The sequence below is a fragment of the Hemitrygon akajei genome, chromosome 1, assembly GCF_048418815.1.
Source record: "Hemitrygon akajei chromosome 1, sHemAka1.3, whole genome shotgun sequence".
NCBI classification, from domain to species: Eukaryota; Metazoa; Chordata; class Chondrichthyes; order Myliobatiformes; family Dasyatidae; genus Hemitrygon; species Hemitrygon akajei.
In genome coordinates, this window is record NC_133124.1 from 38,778,258 (window position 1) to 38,793,378 (window position 15,121).

The window sequence follows — 15,121 nt, forward strand, 5'->3', positions numbered from 1 at the left end:
GATTCCTGACTTTGTATGTAGACTTAACAACATCTTTATGCACAATCACTCCACTATCTATTCTGACGCTCTGGTTCCCACAACTGTGCCCCTCCATATTAAACCTCCACACCCCTTGCAGCACTAGCAAACCTTTCTGACAGCAAAGTACAAACAATATTAAATGAGTTCTGAAGAAGGGTCTCGGCTTGAAACCTTGACTGTTTATTCATTTCCACAGATCTCCAGCATTTTGTTTGTGTTGCTTTGGATTTCCAGCATCTGCAGACTTCCTCATTTTTAACATTAGATGAGGTCTGTCAGTGCTGATGAAGAGTCTTGGCCCAAAACATTGATGGTTTATTCCTTTCTTTGACCATCCTCAAGCATTGTTGGTGCATTACTCTGGATTTCCAGCATCTGCAGGATCTCTTGTGTTTCCGATTACACTTGAGACCATCACTACACTGAAGTCAGAGTATGAAGAACCTAATAATATGGAGAGAATGCAGGAATCATTGCAGAGGCATAACAGTAGATGTCGTTTGGTTAACAATACACCAAACACATTGTGTTTGGAGAGTATTATACTCTAGAGTGTAATGGTAGAGTCTAGTGAGCTTTACCCCTATAGCAGCGTATGAAGGACATTCACTGTGATCGGGGTACCAAGAACTTAATATTAAAGTCCAGGAATGGAAAACATTATAAGAAATAGGAGCAGGAGTAATAAATCTGGACTTTCATTACGCTGAAGTCGTAAGTGAGGCCAGGTTCATCCATGGATAATGCATCCTAGCGGTCTACATGCACAAGCCAGAGCAATACAATATGGAGAGCAAGCTGGTGCCCATGTAGCATACTCCCCATCTTCACGCATCTGATGAACCCAAAAGAAAGGCAGAGACTGATACAGTTTGGCACCACCAGCATCATAGGAGTTGCCAGTCAGTATTGAACAATTTTTCCCTCGGAGTTTACTTCCGAGGCCTTCTCCATGAGTGGGTATAGCCACAAGACAACAGAGGTTTGAGATCAGAGTTTTCCTTCTCCTAGATGAGCTGCCAGCCATGCCTCACAAGCCCCATCTGCCCAAAGCAACTGGTTCTAAGGAGCCAATAACCTGCCTTTGTCCCTCCTCTTATTAGTAGAAATGGTTCCACTGGGCTTGGTAGCTAAGCTACACATGAAGACCAGGAGCTAGATTTCGTTGTCAGAGGCTATTTGAGGCGCATGCTATTGGAAGCATTTAATATGCAGTGGGAGCTTGTCCCCATTGCCACCCCTAGCTATAACAACCATCTAATAGAAAATATTACATATAGGTCAGGTTATGTAGAGTATAGACTTTATACTCTGGGCAGTGTGAAGAGCAGAGGATTCAGAACATAATGCAGAGTTGGAGATTGAATACTATAATTTTGAGGATAGATTATGGACTGCATTAGTATGGCGAAAACATTATGCTGAGGCAAATATACAAGGTGGTAACAGGCTCTTCCAACCCGATGAGCCCATGCCAGCCAGCTACACCCATGGGACCAATTAACCTTCTAACCCATTCATCTCTGTGGGAGGAAACTGGAGGAAAGCCATGCAGTCACGGGGAGAATGTACTAACTTCTTTGAAGATCATTATCCTTTGGAGAGAGAATGGAAAACAGACACTGAAGAGGACCGATGCTATTGCAGTAAGAGTAAAGGACATCTTGGAATGGCATTGAAAGGCCTTGAGTCCATTTGTTGGGGGTATGTGGATATAACCCATCTCCCTAATTACCTAGCTGCCTGTTCCACTGAACACCACCCGGCCCATCTGTTGCAGAGTCTGCAGGTCTCCTACTGGTATCATTTGCCACCTCGGAATTGGTATGCTGAAGTGGAAGCAAGTTATCCTTGACCCCAGAGGGACTGCTTGAGAAGAAGAAATGTAACTTTATGTGATATAAGGTACGTAAATGTTGTTGTGTAACATTAATAAATAAATATGGCTTTAGGCAGAGGATTGCAAAGCAATCTAACATCGACAGTATGTATGGTCTAAGGGTGAAATTAGACAATGCCTGCAATGTGAAAAGGCTCACAGCAAACTGACAGCCCACTTATCTTGTGCCTGATCCTTTTCTGCTGACTTCCAATGAAATAAAAACTGGGATGGTCAGTTTCAGAAATTAAATATTTATTTTATTTTATTTAGAAATACAGTGTAAGTCCGGCCCTTTTAGCCCACTGAGCCACACTGCCCAGCAACCCACCGATTCAACCCCAGCCTAATCACAGGACACTTTACAATGATCAGTTACTGTAATACCCAGTATGTCTTTGGACTGTGAGAAGAAACCAGAGCACCTGGAGGAAACCCATGTGCACACAGGGAGAACATACAGTCTTTCTTACAGAGGATGCTGGAATTGAACTCAGAACTCAGACAGCCTTAGGTGTAACAGCATCACGCTAACTGCTACCCTACCAAGCTGCCAATTTTGTTTGAGATGGCCAAGACCAATTTTGTTGTCTTGAAGTCCTACATCATAATGACTGATACTTGAAACTTCATACTCACATTCAACGTATAAAAGCTCTTGCTTGGTTCTACATTGTCTGCACTCTTGATGATAGGAAATTCCATTGCCACCTCATCATGATTTTATAGGTTTCCTTTGGGGTTTAAAGTTTTCTTCTACCTAGCTACTAGTGAAGGCTAATTGTGGTGCCTGCACTTAACCCAGAAAATATGAAGATTGCCTTCTCAGCTACTATGTTGCATTTTCCAGCTAAATTTATGCAATAAATAACAGGATATATACCAGTATTTCATTTGTTAACAGGTAATGTAAGTGAGTCATGGTGTCACAATGAGAAAAATCACAAAAAAAAAATGAGGAGGTTGGCTTATTGCAAGCTACTGCACAGTGCCAACAAATTGGTGTAGAGATATTATTTATACAGATATGAAATACACTTTCAAATGTATCATTCATTGCTTGTGCTACACACGCAGTGAAATCCTGTTGCATTAGCATTAACATGCTTCACTATGAGAGTTGGACACATAAAAAGGCTATTCCCATATTGTGCACATGCCTACATTTCACAGATCTGAAAACATCATGGTATTTTGTGTTGTTTTATTTCTAGATAACTTGCCAGCACTGAGTATGTCTTGTTTAACTTTCATTATGGGTTTCATGCTTTAACATATTGTTTTGCCGTCTCCCTTTGGCAGCCTCTGGAAGTAATGTCCAAATGTGTTTTAATTCTAGGCTCTCAGAAATCAGGATATCAAATTGCTATGTGAGGAAATAGCTGCCTCTATTTTTTTTCTAATTTAATTTGGTAACGCAACAAGCAATTCATAAGTTGCAAGCAAAACAATACGCATCCAAGTTTTAGTATTTTGAACTTTAACGTAAAATGAGATCTTAAAATGTTTGAATCATTATGTAAAGTTCTGTGAAAATGTAGCTTAGGTGAGGATTTATTCTGTAAAATGTGCTGAGCTGGACAAGGCCATTCCAATTAACATGATTGCTCATTTGAGTTGAGTTAGCAGCTGTCTTCCTCCAAAGCAGTTACAGCATCAAAACATAATGGATCAAAATAACCCATCCACAATGACTCCTTCAAAGTTCTTGAATCAAGCTAACCAAGTCAGACTCGGTACATCAGACTATCTCTGTATTGGATCAGGCTGAGACTTACTGCTATTGTTCTACTTTTAGCTTCTACCGACCCATCCTTGGCAACTAACCAGTGAAGCAAGAATAAATTTCAAAGGCTGTCATGTGTGTTCTGGAAGAGGACAGAAGTTATGTGGAGGGAATGAGTCAATCAGAAGTTACTGGGTCTTTGAGATGCTTAAAGGAGAGAGGAACATCCCATCTTTGCTCATCTTCATAATGAGGTATGTTTTATAATGTACCTCTGGCAATCCCTTTTTGATTTGTTGATTAATTTGAATGCAGATTTGGTTATTGTAAACACAACAAGCCCACTCACGTCAGTCCATTTCCAACAATCAGCCCTGATAGAGATTTGGACTACCTATTTGCAATAGTAAAGGCTTGAAATTGATTCTCTGTGTAGGCCCCTGGATGCTTTGCTTCAGACTCCACCAAGGTGATACATGGAACACTTCAAGCAACGTGCAAGTATTCATTTATCTGTGTTGGACATTTCAGTGACTGTTTTGAACTTGGACAACATGTGCAACATCAATGTATTTTTGACAGTAATGTCTGCTTTTCAGCTGAAGGTCAATAGTCTGGATTGCCCACAGAATTATGGCAACTCCCTTCATGCTCAAAGAAAAATACATTTGTCTGCCTGTTAGCCTGTTGTTGCATAGATAGTGAGAGAGTGTTACAAAGCTCCTCAGACCTGAACCTTGGGTGTTGTATTCACAAATTCACATCATAGACTTATTGACAATTAGAAGATACAGATACCATGCAAACAGTAGTCCACCTCTAATTTTGATATTTTAAAAAATATCATCCAGCCCAAGCAGAATTCTTATTCACAAAAGATAAGTTGGCCAGAGCATCATTAAATTTTCTGCTGGGCTCAGTTAAGAATATCTAGAAAGCTATATCTGACTTAAACAGGCACTCAGATATTTTCTTTAACTTTCCTTTTCACAAAGCAGCAGTCTTTTGACACAAGATTTAAATAAAACAAGGAGAGTGAGCATCACTTTATCAGCATAGAGAAAATATGCGTGTGTGTGTGGTACGCAGAGTGTGGTGCATGTCATATCAAGGATATGTTTGCAAAACTGGGCCGCTCACTGAAGATTTAAGACTTGTCTCGTCACTGTGATCAAAGCTTTAACCTGGGCTAAAAGACAAACTTTTCCCATTTCGGAGTGGCATTTCAATTCATTACTCATCTTGCTTTATTTCAGCAAAGGGAAACTAGGTGCTGACAAACCCAATATTGGTCTAAATAGGATTTTCTCTTTGACAGTCTGTGTTAACCACTTTACAATATTCAAACAGCTGCTGATGACATCAAAAATGAGAGTGTCCAAGCCCTTCTGAACAATCTAAAATGTCAAAATGCTGCATGTCTTTCAGCTGCTCTCAGGTGAAGAGAACCTAGCAGTTTGTGAGTAACTCACCACCAGATTTGGGGAGTAAAATTAATGGGAATAAAGAGCATACACAAAAGGGCATCTTGTGTAGTAATAAAAGGAAAACAGTAGACAGTTAACTGGCTTGTTTAATGGGGCGAAACAAATGTAATCAAAATAAAAATCGACACAGAGTGAATATAGAAATTCTTAAGCTACGGAATCAGTTGGCTGACAAGAATATCCAGTCCTACCAGCATTTTGCAAGAACAACATTCTGAAAAATAAGATGTAGATTTTTCACAATCTTTCATGTCCATTTCAGGACTTCCAAAAATGCTCTGCAGCCAATGAAGTAGTTTTGAATTGTTATTTCTGTTGCAGTTTGAGCTCAGCAATCTCCCATAAACAGTAGTGTTGTTATAAACTACTTTTTGATGTTCTCTCAGGGGTAAATTCTGTCCAGGAGAGCAACTCTTCAAAGAGACCACCCAAGGGATCTTTGACATCCACCTGAGAGTGTAGGTGGCACTTTGGTTTAGTCTCTCATTGGGAAATTGGCACCTTCTACTGTGCGAATCTCTGGAGTGTCAATGTAAGCTTTCATTCTGAAGGCTGTGGAGCAGAACTTACTCCTGAACTCTGATTCTGACAGGGAAGAAAACAGAACGTTGACACTTGACATTCGGCACCTGATAAAGCAGATCAGAAGATAACTTTTCTGACTCACTATAGTTTATAAATTGTGAATAGTTCAAATAAGTCAAAGGTTCACTATATAGGTTCAAACAAAAGTCATTATCTCTTTGGTTACACATTTTTATATAGATTCACAATTTCCAGACCTCACTATTTGGCATTCAGATATTGCCCATGAACAGGGTTCAATGCAGTAAGATCTTCTCTAAGCTTCTGACACAGGGTCTTCTGTGATGGTTATTCTTCATTTATTGCTGCTGCTCATCCTGTGAGACACTGTTTTACATCCTTTACATACTTCCCAGGTATTTAAGTGATTTTAACACCAGTTACACGACTACAAGTCAATTCCTCTTTCTTTAACTTGTTTTTTAAATTCCTGCTGGAACTGTTCCGTAATCACTTTAACACTTCAACCATTGCTTCTGTAATTGTCAGATTATCATAGCAGAACATCTTTATTTCTTCTGTGCTCAAGATCATCTCACAGAGTCGTGCTGGCATAAGTCAGATTTCTCATTTGACCATGTCTCACCATGCTGCTTTTGTTCCGCTACTTACTACAAAACCCCAGTTCCATCTCCTGACCATCCACACCCCACAACATTCAATGTTTTCATTCTGACTTCTCACTTCAGAGGAAAATGGAATCTAAAGTTAGCATTGTAAATTTTTTTTTGATGCTATGAGTACGAGTCAAACCAGGGACATTTTCTCCAGAAAGTCACGTGGAGTGGTCAAATGGGGAAGCAAATGGCTTGAAAAGAAATGGAGAAAATGGGCAAAAAAAAAACTACTCACATAACTCTGGCAAGTGGTAGTGAGCATGGGATATAAATTTCCATTTCATAGGAACCGTATCTCTGGATAATGAGTAGCTATTTAAAAGGATGTGATTGGACAAAGTGACCATTTTCAACACTTGTCTTGGAAGTTAGTAAGGATCGAAAAGTAGGTGGTATAATTGGTGGAAGAGTTATATAGGGAGCTTCTGAGAGAATAAATCCTGTAAACAGCAGCAAGGAACGGGCAGTCATATTTGACAGTGGGATCATATTCAATGGTGGAAATAGAACTTTTGAAATATATTTTTTGCAATCTTCTAGACCACCAGTTTTCATATGGGTACTATAACCATATAACCATATAACAATCACAGCATGGAAACAGGCCATCTCAGCCCTTCTAGTCCGTGCCGAACGCTTACTCTCACCTAGTCCCACCGACCTGCACTCAGCCCATAACCCTCCATTCCTTTCCTGTCCATATACCTATCCAATTTTTTCTTAAATGACAAAATCGAACCTGCCTCTACCACTTCTACTGGAAGCTTATTCCACACAGCTACCACTCTCTGAGTAAAGAAGTTCCCCCTCGTGTTCCCCCTAACCTTTTGCCCCTTAACTCTCAACTCATGTCCTCTTGTTTGAATCTCCCCTACTCTCAATGGAAAAAGCCTATCCACGTCAATTCTAACTATCCCCCTCATAATTTTAAATACCTCTATCAAGTCCGCCCTCAACCTTCTATGCTCCAAAGAATAAAGACCTAACTTGTTCAACCTTTCTCTGTATCTTAGGTGCTGAAACCCAGGTAACGTTCTGGTAAATCTCCTCTGTACTCTCTCTATTTTGTTTACATCTTTCCTATAATTTGGTGACCAGAACTGTACACAATACTCCAAATTTGGCCTCACCAATGCCTTGTACAACATTACATCCCAACTCCTATACTCAATGTTCTGATTTATAAAGGCCAGCATACCAAAAGCTTTCTTCACCACCCTATCCACATGAGATTCCACCTTCAGGGAACTAAGCACCATTATTCCTAGATCACTCTGTTCTACTGCATTCCTCAATGCCCAACCATTTACCATGTATGTCCTAGGTACGGAGGAAAATGATGGGAGATGTTCTGGGGAATATGAAGGCTGGTGGGTCAGAAGGTGAAGTTGAAAAATATTTCAGAAGCTCTGTTTCTTCCTCCACGGATACTGTTCAACCTGCTGAGCATTTCCAACATTTTCTGTTTCTCTTTCAAGTTTTGAGCAGCTGCAGTTTTTTAAAAAAATACAGCCTCATAAAGTGTTCAGCAAATTCTGTAGGAAATCTGAAGAAGTTTCACCAGATGGCAGAGGGTGATGATCTGAAGGAACTATACAGTCATGAGAATAAGAAATAACTGGGCTGGTAGGCCAAGATTCATTAACATGTTTAACAAATCAGCAGAATCACTGATGTTAATAGATAGAAACTGTAAAAAGGATAACAAAATAGTGTGATTAAGATGACCTGAGTCAATGGGACAAACAGCATGGCCTTATTGTGGAAAGGATAAAGGAACTAGGTGTGGTTTGACCTATTTAGATGTTTTTTGTAGTATCTTTAACTCTGTATTAGCAGCAGCATTACAGCAGTCTCAGCAGGCTGTGTTGTTGAATGCTTCCAACTCATACAGTTAAATCATTTTATCTTGATATTATAGATTGCAAATTCCTTTTTTGCCTGGTGTGCACTTCCCTTCTAGCACATACCATAGTTTTGCCACTAGCACTGTTTACAGAGCAAAATGTGGCAAATTCCTGTATGCATTGTGATCATTTCTACTGTAGAATGAGGGAGGTGTGCAGGGTGAGTGAGGATTTTTCTGTTAATGTGTTTTTTATAAGCTGTGATCCTGATTTTGTTTGGATTGGCATATTAATTTAGTTGTCAGCTTAACATAATATTTAACCCCAAAAAGAAATGTCTGTGAAATTGGTCAAAATGAAGCATCCTTATTCCCTCTGTCACTCTTCATGCAGCAGTTTTCAAGACTGGAGTATTAGATTTTTGTGGATCCTCTCACTAAATGTCAGAGAAATGTTGTTTGGCGATGAAATCATTGGTTTTATGCTCTTAAAAATGTAGACTATGAACAAGAACCAGTATGGCCAAATCTTGAAATATAAGCATGGAAAAGAGTTGGCTAAATGGAATTAGTAAATCGTAAATCATTGACGCTAAAACACTTTTGAAATAATTTTAGTAAGATTGTAGGTGCTGTCAAAAAAGAGACAGATTAAAACTCAGAAAGCAATTAAAAATCAATGATCCCTGCAATTTTGTTTTAACCACTAAGTCAGGATTTTCGTTACTGTGTATCTGCTTAAAGATAACTTACCAATGCAAGCTGATTTATAATAGATATATGTAAATTCCTCTTGCTGCTGATATAATCTGTACCTAAATGTTTGCATACATCACCTTCAATTATATAGCATTGGTATGGAGTGGGGATATAATATGGATAAAATTTAAGATTGAGTGTGCTCTGATGTACTGAAGTATAGTAAAGAATCAGGAACTACAGTATTTCCCTAAGGAAATAAATCATTGTAACTTGTACACATAAACATTGTATCGGAGATTGAGTCCAGAGCTAGTGGATAGAGTCACCTAGTTAATAGTAGGATGAGAAGCAATTTTGTTTTTCAGTGGATTATTTTGTCATTGAACTTCTTTACCTCAGATATTAAGCCATTAAGTATATTTAAGATCCAGAGTCGTTTAATGTTATTTCCTGTGTGCAAGTGTAAGGAGAATGAAATAATTGTTACTCTAAATCTGATGCAGAACAAAAAAAACATAAAAGGTAAAGAATGCAATAAGAATCAAAGCACACAACAAATATATATAAATACATAAGTTAACTTATATACAAGATTAATTGTACATCCATAAAATGAAACTAGGCTGTACGTAAGGTGGCTGGCAGGAAGTAATAAAGAAGGGGTGGAGGAGTTGATCCGTCTTGCTGCTTGGGGAACGTCTCTGGTTTTGAGCTTGGTGATCCTGGCAAGGATGCTACGTAGCCTCCTCCAGGATGGGAGTGGCCTTCATCAGGCACTTTATATGTCCTGGCTGGTGCCAGTAATGTGTTGGGCGGTTTTGACTACCTATCATAGAGCCTTCCTGACCACCTCAGAGCAGTTTCCAAACCAAGCAGTGACACAGTTTGTCAGTATGCTCTCTACTGCGCATCTATAGAATGATGTGAGTATGGATGTGTAAAGTCCAGCTCTCTTCAGTCTCCTGACAAAAAAGAGGTGTTGTTGAGCTTTCTTGTCTGCAGAGGATGTGAATAGGGACCATGAGAGGTCGTGTGTGATGTGGACTCCCAGGAGTTTGAAACTGCTTGCAGTTTCCACTGATGTGCCGTCTACGTAAAGGGGAGTGTGAGAGTTGCAAGTTCTCCTGAAGTTGATAACTAGCTTCTTTGCCTTGTTACTATTAAGGAAGAGGGCATTTGCCTGGCACTAGGCCTCACATTCTTCCACCTCCTCTCTGCTGGCCATCTCATCATTGTTGGTAATGAGCCCTGCTATGTTATGTAACTGTAGAAACTAATTGAAAGAAAAACACAGGGGCCAGGATTCTCATCTATTTAGTTTCCCCTTTCCTTTTCTTCAGTGAGGTGCTCACATGATGTGGTGGTGTAATAACGTATGCCATTCACATACTTCTTACATATTACCCATAATGAATTATTAAAATGTTACTGAAATATCAAATGCATTACACTCCTCCCTGCTTAACGATAAACTCCAACTCTATATAGAATGTATTTCAATTCAAATACGTAATATGCTGTTCTCTATTTATCTTAAAAGTAAATATACACAGTATGTGTTATAATACAACTACTCTATAGATTTGAGTTCCAGGGACCACCTCACTAGGGGACCTCCTCCCCTGCCAGATGGTAAAACAGACCACCAATTCGATCAGCAGACAAAGGCGAGGAAGTGAAAGTTGTTGAAGAACAGCCCGTATAAGAAACACTTGGAAGCTTCATGGAAGGACACGGTGGGCATCACTGCAAGACTGCTCATCTTATGCGGGATATATTCTGCGTGGTATCCCAAGGCCTGGGTCTGACAAGCACTACCAGCCCATCAGGGGGTGGTACAGCCGGAAAACTTCCACTTTCCCAAGCTCCCTTAACAGGATGGGGATCAGTCCCCACTGACACAGGAGCACCCTTCCTGAAAGTGACTAGACCCCATACGCTCAACAGTTCTGGGTAAGAGTGAGGCTGTTCCCTCAAAGCAGAGTGGCTGATGCTGGAAGCCATGTGCCCTCCTGCAGGCACTGACCCGGCGGAGAAAGTGCATTGCCAGCACAGGCCATCTCGCGGGTGTTCGCTACACAGGTATCTCTGTAGGGTCCTGGGGCGGAGAGCCGCCAGCTGTCACACAGGCCAATGACTGACCGCCCTCTGTGTTCAGAAGACTCAGCACCACAGCAGAGACCCAGGGCCTCCTGTTGCCCCAGACGAAGTCCAGCAGCCTCTTCTGGGTCGTTGAGACAAAAGCAGTGGGGTAGGACTAAAATAATGAGGGGGTACCATATGTTGACCTCAGTCAGTCTGGAACGGAGGCAGCATCTCCAACACCATCACACTGAGCACAGGGACCCCAGGGCTGTGTGCTCAGTCCACTGCTGTTCACTCTGCTGACCCATGACTGTGCTGCAACACACAGCTCGAACCACATCATCAAGTTCGCCGATGACCCGACCGTGGTGGGTCTCATCAGCAAGAATAACGAGTCAGCTTACAGAGAGGTGGTGCAGCGGCTAACAGACTGGTGCAGAGCCAACAACCAGTCTCTTAATGTGAACAAAACAAAAGAGATGGTTGTTGACTTCAGGAAGGCACAGAGCGACCACTCTCCGCTGAACATCAATGGCTCCTCAGTAGAGATCAATAAGAGCACCAAATTTCTTGGTGTTCACCTGGCGGAGAATCTCACCTGGTCCCTCAACACCAGCTCCATAGCAAAGGAACAAAGAAAGCACAGCAGTGTCTCTACTTTCTGTGAAGGCTGAGGAAAGTCCATCTCCCACCCCCCATCCTCATCACATTCTACAGGGGTTGTATTGAGAGCATCCTGAGCAGCTGCATCACTGCCTGGTTCAGAAATTGCACCATCTCGGATCACAAGACCCTGCAGCGGATAGTGAGGTCAGCTGAGAAGATCATCAGGGTCTCTCTTCTTGCCATCACAGACATTTACACTACACGCTGCATCTGCAAGGCAAACAGCATTATGAAGGACCCCACGCACCCCTCATACAAACTCTTCTCCCTCCTGCCATCTGGGAAAAGGCACTGAAGCATTTGGGCACTCACAACCAGACTATGTAACAGTTTCTTCCCCAAGCCATCAGACTCCTCAATACCCAGAGTCTGGACTGACACCAACTTACTGCCCTCTGTTGTGCCTATTGTCTTGTTTATTATTTATTGTAATACCTGCACTGTTTTGTGCAATTTATGCAGTCCTGGGTAGGTCTGTAGCCTAGTGTTGCTTTTTTTCTGTGTTGTTTTCACGTAGTTCAGTGCAGTTTTTGTACTGTTTCATGTAGCACCATGGGCCTGAAAAACCATCTTGTTTTTACTGTGTACTGTACCAGCAGTTATGGTTGAAATGACAATAAAAAGTGACTTGACTTGACTCAACTTGAAAAGCTACTTATCAATGTGTCTTACATGGACTGATAATCCAGGTTGTCCTATTCCATTGTGCCTAGTCTGTGCAAACAACTTCCAAATATAGCAATGGCTCCAGCAAAATTGAAAAGACACTAAACTACAAATCACAGCCATATAACATGTAAAAGTGCTGATTATTTTAAAAAGCTATTGATAGATAGATAGATAGATAGATAGATACTTTATTCATCCCCATGGGGAAATTCAACTTTTTTCCAATGTCCCATACACTTGTTGTAGCAAAACTAATTACATACAATACTTAACTCAGTAAAAAAAAATATGATATGCATCTAAATCACCATCTCAAAAAGCATTAATAATAGCTTTAAAAAGTTCTTAAGTCCTGGCGGTAGAATTGTAAAGCCTAATGGCATTGGGGAGTATTGACCTCTTCATCCTGTCTGAGGAGCATTGCATCGATAGTAACCTGTCGCTGAAACTGCTTCTCTGTCTCTGGATGGTGCTATGTAGAGGATGTTCAGAGTTATCCATAATTGACCGTAGCCTACTCAGCGCCCTTCACTCAGCTACCGATGTTAAACTCTCCAGTACTTTGCCCACGACAGAGCCCGCCTTCCTTACCAGCTTATTAAGACGTGAGGCGTCCCTCTTCTTAATGCTTCCTCCCCAACACGCCACCACAAAGAAGAGGGCGCTCTCCACAACTGACCTATAGAACACCTTCAGCATCTCACTACAGACATTGAATGACGCCAACCTTCTTAGGAAGTACATTCGACTCTGTGCCTTCCTGCACAAGGCATCTGTGTTGGCAGTCCAGTCTAGCTTCTCGTCTAACTGTACTCCCAGATACTTGTAGGTCTTAACCTGCTCCACACATTCTCCATTAATGATCACTGGCTCCATATGAGGCCTAGATCTCCTAAAGTCCACCACCATCTCCTTGGTCTTGGTGATTGGAATCTCAAAACAAACAGATTAAAGTCACAGTCAGTAAAATGGTTCAGGAAGCAAGTTATTTAGTAGCTTTAAGACCAGTTCATTCGAGAATGGTTAAAAAACTGCGTGAAAACCTGGACAAAGAGCACACCAATCTCCTGCTAATACAGAAATCCAGTGGCTTAGCAAAGGAAGAGTTCTCAACAGGGTGTTTGAGCTGAAAGGTGAATTGCAGGAGTACTTTCAAGAAAATAGTAGGCCAGATTTGGCCAAGTGCTTTGAAGATGAGGAATGGCTGCAGAAACTAGGCTGTTTAGCAACATTTAAAAAAAAATCTTTTTATTAATTTTAAACAAACATAAATGAAACATGAATACAGAGAGTTGAGAGTACATAATTAATAGGTTAAGGTATAAATACAAATAGATGATAATCCATATATAATAACCTCCCAAACTCATGGTAATTACGAAAAATGGACTAAATAAGAAAAAACCCTCCAAAAAAAAGAAAAAAAAACCTAACCAACATGGGCCATTGCATTATGTCAAATATACACAGTAGTGTCAATAACTCCGCACCTCCATCCAAATAATTAAGGATAATACGAGTAAGGTTTAGGAAAAGTCAGTTTAGCTCATATGAAAATGTTGAATAAATGGTCTCCAAGTTTCTTCAAATTTAACTGAAGGGTCAAAGACAACACTTCTAATTTTTTCTAAACTCAAACAGGAAATAGTTTGAGAAAACCACTGAAATATAGTTGGAGGATTAATTTCTTTCCAGTTCAATAGGATAGATCTTCTAGCCATTAATGTAACAAATGCAATCATCTGCCGGGCTGAGGGGGATGAACAACTATTATCCACCACTGGTAAACCGAAAATTGCAGTAATAGGATACGGTTGCAATTTGATATTCAGAACTGTTGAAATAATACCATAAATATCTTTCCAATAATTTTGCAAGCAAGGGAAAGACCAAAACATGTGGGTCAATGAAGCAACTTCAGAATGACATCTGTCACAGGTTGGATTAACATAAGAATAAAATCGAGCAAGTTTATCCTTGGACATGTGAGCCCTATGTACAACCTTAAATTGTATTAGGGCATGTTTAGCACAAATAGAAGAAGAATTGACTAATTGTAAAATTTTCTCCCACTGCTCAGTGGGTATAAGACAATGTTCTTTTTCCCATTCCTTCCTAATTTTTTCTGATACTTCTGGCTGTATTTTCATGATCATATTATAAATGATGGCTACTAAACCCTTCTGACAAGGATTCAGAGCTAAAAAAATTTCCGTAATGTCCATTGGACATAATTTCAGAAAAGACTGTAACATATTATTCAAGAAATTTCTAATTTGCAAGTATCTAAAAAAATGAGTTTTAGGCAAATTATATTTATTAGATAGCCGTTCAAAGGACATAAAACTGTTATCTAAAAATAGATCACGAAAACATGTTATACCTTTTGTTTTCCATAATGCAAAGGCTTGATCCATAAAAGAGGGCTGAAAAAAATGTTAGATATAATAGGGCTTGATAAGATAAACTTATTCAAGCCAAAGAATTTACGAAATTGAAACCATATTTGTAATGTATGTTTAACTACAGGATTAGTTATTACAAAATCTTTTATTGTATGAACCAGTTGAACAATTCTTTGCAAGGACCTGGAGAAAATGTTTTGACTTCAAGTGGCAAGATTCTTGGATTTAAAAGGAAACAATCTTTGGAAAAATCATGCTGCAAAAGGAAATCTTGAAATGTTTCACTCATTCGCTACTCAAAAGAGCATTGACAATTGTTTTTGGACTGTTATATCTCCAACTTACTGATCACACTAACGGACCATAAGCTCTAGATATAATAATTTTCATGCAGGTGTTCCCTGAGACCTGAAAATTATTTCAAGGGTTC